Here is a 4390-nt window from a genome sequence, read left to right as displayed (position 1 = left end):
GATGGAGCCGAATACTGACCTTGTCCCTCATGAAGCTCGTGACTCCGAGGTGTCGGACTCCTCGTCGGACTCCGAACCTCCCGTGCCCCCTCCAATCGAATCCGATTGGGCACCGATCATGGAGTTCACCGCTGCGGACATCTTTCAACACTCACCTTTTGGCGACATCTTGAGTTTGCTAAAGTATCTCTCGTTATCAGGAGAGCCCTGGCCGGACTGCGGTCAGGACGGTTGGGATGCGGACGATGAAGAAATTCAAAGCCCACCCACCACCCACTTAGTAGCCACTGTCGACGATCTAACCGACATGCTAGACTTCGACTCCGAAGACATCGACGGTATGGACGACGATGCCGGAGACGACCAAGAACCAGCGCCTACTGGGCACTGGAAAGCCACCTCATCATATGACATATACATGGTGGATATCCCAAAGGATGGGAATGGCAAAGGAACAACGGAGGATGACCCCTCCAAGAAACAGCCCAAGCGCCGGCATCAGCGGCGCCGCTCTAAATCCCGCCACAGCAAGAATGGAGATTCCGGCACCGGAGATAATAATACCCTAGACAGTGCCGAAGACAACCCCCTCCAGCAAGATTCAGCACAGGAGGATGGAGAATCCAGCCCTAATGAGAGAGCGGCAGACGAAGAGGTAGAGGATGATAATTACATGCCTCCCTTCGGAGACGAGGCAAGCCTCGACGACGACGGATTTGTCGTGCCTGAGGATCCCGTCAAACAAGAGCGTTTTAAACGCAGGCTTATGGCCACGGAAAACAGCCTCAAGAAAAAGCAGCAACAGCTTAGAGCTTATCAAGATCTGCTAGCCGACAGATGGACTGAAGTCCTTGTGGCCGAAGAGCATGAGCTCGAACGCCCCTCCAAAAGCTACCCTAAACGCAAGCTGCTCCCCCGATTAGAGGAGGAGGCATATGAACCTGCATCACTAGCGGACAATACGGCTGACCGACCACCCCGTGGCCGCGACAGAGAGGCCTCTAGGCCCTCCACTAGAACCGTACCCCGGCATCGCTCGAAAAGCACAAGGCCACACGGGAACGCTTTGGACTTGCGATATATATTGGAGGATAAGGCAAGACAATCAAGATCGATCTATGGATCGCGTGGGTGCCCCATGATACGCGACGACAACCGTCGCGCCGGACACACCAAGTCCGGCCGGGCCGAACACAGTAGACAAAGCTCTTTTGAGCTTCGTCGTGATATAGCCCAATACAGAGGCGCCGCACACCCCTATGCTTCACAGATGAAGTAATGGATCATCAAATCCCCGAAGGGTTTAAACATGTGAATATTGAATCTTATGATGGCACAACAGACCCCGCGGTTTGGATCGAAGACTATCTCCTTCATATCCACATGGCCCACGGTGATGATCTTCACGCCATCAAATACCTCCCACTCAAGCTTAAAGGACCAGCTCGGCATTGGCTTAACAGCTTGCCAGCAGAATCAATTGGGTGTTGGGAGGACCTGGAAGCCGCATTCCTTGATAACTTCCAGGGCATGTATGTGCGACCACCAGACGCTGACGACCTAAGCCATATAATTCAGCAGCCAGACGAATCGGCTAGACAATTCTGGACACGGTTCTTAACTAAGAAAAATCAAATCGTCGACTGTCCGGATGCGGAGGCCCTGGCGGCCTTCAAACATAACATCCGCGATGAGTGGCTTGCCCGGCACCTGGGACAGGAAAAGCCGAAATCAATGGCAGCCCTCACATCACTCATGACCCGCTTCTGCGCGGGAGAGGACAGCTGGCTAGCCCGCAGCAACAACCTCAGCAAAAATTCTGGCAGTCCGGATATCAAGGACCGCAATGGCAGGTCGCGTCGCAACAAGAACAAACGCCGCATTAACGGTGACAATAATGAGGATACGGCAGTCAATGCTGGATTCAGAGGCTCCAAACCCGGTCAGCGGAAAAAGCCATTCAAAAGAACTACTCTGGGTCCGTCCAATTTGGACCGAATACTCGATCGCTCGTGCCAGATACACGGCACCCCCGAAAGGCCAGCTAACCACACCAACAGGGACTATTGGGTATTCAAGCAGGCAGGCAAGTTAATTGCCGAAAACAGGGGCTGCATAGCGATGACGAGGAAGAGACCCGACCGCCGAACAATAGAGGACAGAAGGGTTTCCCCCCACAAGTGCGGACGGTGAACATGATATACGCAACCCACATACCCAAAAGGGAGCGGAAGCGTGCACTCAGGGATGTATACGCGATGGAGCCAGTCGCCCCGAAGTTCAACCCATGGTCCTCCTGCCCGATCACTTTTGATCGAAGGGACCACCCCACCAGCATCCGCCACGGCGGATTCGCCGCATTGGTTTTAGACCCAATCATCGATGGATTTCACCTCACCAGAGTCCTGATGGACGGCGGCAGCAGCCTGAACCTGCTTTATCAGGATACAGTGCGCAAAATGGGCATAGACCCCTCAAGGATTAAACCTACAAAGACGACCTTTAAAGATGTCATACCAGGTGTAGAGGCCAATTGTACAGGCTCAATTACACTGGAAGTGGTCTTCGGATCCCCGGATAACTTCCAAAGAGAGGAGTTAATCTTCGACATAGTTCCGTTCCGCAGCGGGTATCATGCTCTGCTCGGACATACCGCGTTTGCAAAGTTCAACGCGGTGCCGCACTACGCATACCTCAAGCTCAAGATGCCAGGCCCTCGAGGAGTCATCACGGTCAACGGAAACACTGAACGCTCTCTCCGAACGGAGGAACATACAGCGGCTCTCGCGGCAGAAGTACAGTGCAGCCTCTTAAGGCAATTCTCGAGTCCGGCTGTTAAGCGACCGGACACGGCTGAACGCGCCCGGAGTAACCTACAACAAGACCACCTGGCACGTTCCGAGCATGCGTAGCAATGCGGCCCCAACCCCAGCCCCTGCAAAATTGTAAGACTGGTCCTTCGCGTACATCATTACGCTCTGGAGATACCATGGGCATAGGGGGAGGGGCACGACCACAATAGGCCCAGAATGCGGCTTAACCACACCAGGGGCTCTCAAGTGTGTTGTTCTTTTTTTTCTTTTTCTCCTTTTCTTACCCACAGGACTCCATTCATCAGAGGCCCTGTCCGGCAGTAGACCTGCCGAACTCACGATGCAACAGCCAGGGAAGGAGAAAGGCTACGGCGAATATCTAGGTGGTCTCCATTACGAGCATTAAATCTGTTTTATACACCATTCCGCAGCCTACCCCTGGAGGGGGACATTTTAATAGTCCCATCCCTTGCTTATCGCACTATTTGTATCGTTCTGCATTCACAGCAGTATTTCTTGAATAAACAATGCAACACCTTTTTGCTTATAATTGCATTTCTTTCTTATACATATGTTCATTTATGACATGTTGCATCCGTACACTTTGGTACGGCTACATACACCAGGGGCTTATGTTTCCTGCATCATGGTGTGATAAGTCCGAACACTTTCACAAGTGCGGCACCCCGAACTTATAGCATTATATGCATCGGCTCCGAACCATGTCTTGGGTCAATAGTTGGGTTTGCCCGGCTCCCATGTTTTGGTACCTTACGTTCCGTTGTATCGGCTAAGGTAGCACTGGGAGAACCATTGCGATTGCGCCCCAGTTGAGCTGGGCGAGTGCCTCAGTGGAGAAAGCTAAAACTGACCGTCATGATGAGGCGAGAGTCGGTCGCTGTTCGAGAGGTTTTTTTTCGAGTCCTTAAAGACTTATGCCGCTTAGAGCAAGGAGCCGGCTTTGTCCAGCCCAGGCGTGGATAGCGCCCCAAATTTGACCTTCTGAACACTAGGGGCTCCGCCGAAATTTAAAATTATAGAATTCTATGGCTAAGTGAGAGTGTTCAAGCATTGTAAGTCTGGTTGCCTCGTTCGTTGTGTTGAGCGCCTCCCTAGATGGACCCAAAAATGGGAACAAGAGTGCTCAAATTTATCTCGAACACCCCAGCACTCATGGCATGGGGGCTGAAGCCGACGACTTGCCATCTCTCAGATTTGATAAACGGCCGCACAGAAGGTAATATTTTAAATTAACAAGCGTTGCTTAGCGCATATGAACAAAGTTTTCAGCGCACAGGATAACAAAATGCGAGTCTACTAAAATATTACATCTTTGGAGCACTCACCCGCAATAATGCGGGCACCCTTCAGGACACTCTTATAATACATCTCGGGCATGCGATACTCCTTGCCCAGCGGTGGCGCGTCCGTCACAAGCTTCTCAGCATCCATCTTGCCCCATTGCACCTTTGCGCGGGCAAGGGCCCGACGGGCACCTTCAATACAGGCGGAGTGCTTGATGACTTCAACCCATGGACACGCATCCACCAGCGGCCGCACCAGGCCGAAGTAGCTCC

Source organism: Triticum dicoccoides, chromosome 5B, assembly GCF_002162155.2.
Source record: "Triticum dicoccoides isolate Atlit2015 ecotype Zavitan chromosome 5B, WEW_v2.0, whole genome shotgun sequence".
Taxonomy (NCBI): Eukaryota; Viridiplantae; Streptophyta; class Magnoliopsida; order Poales; family Poaceae; genus Triticum; species Triticum dicoccoides.
Note: the sequence above shows the minus strand (reverse complement) of the source record.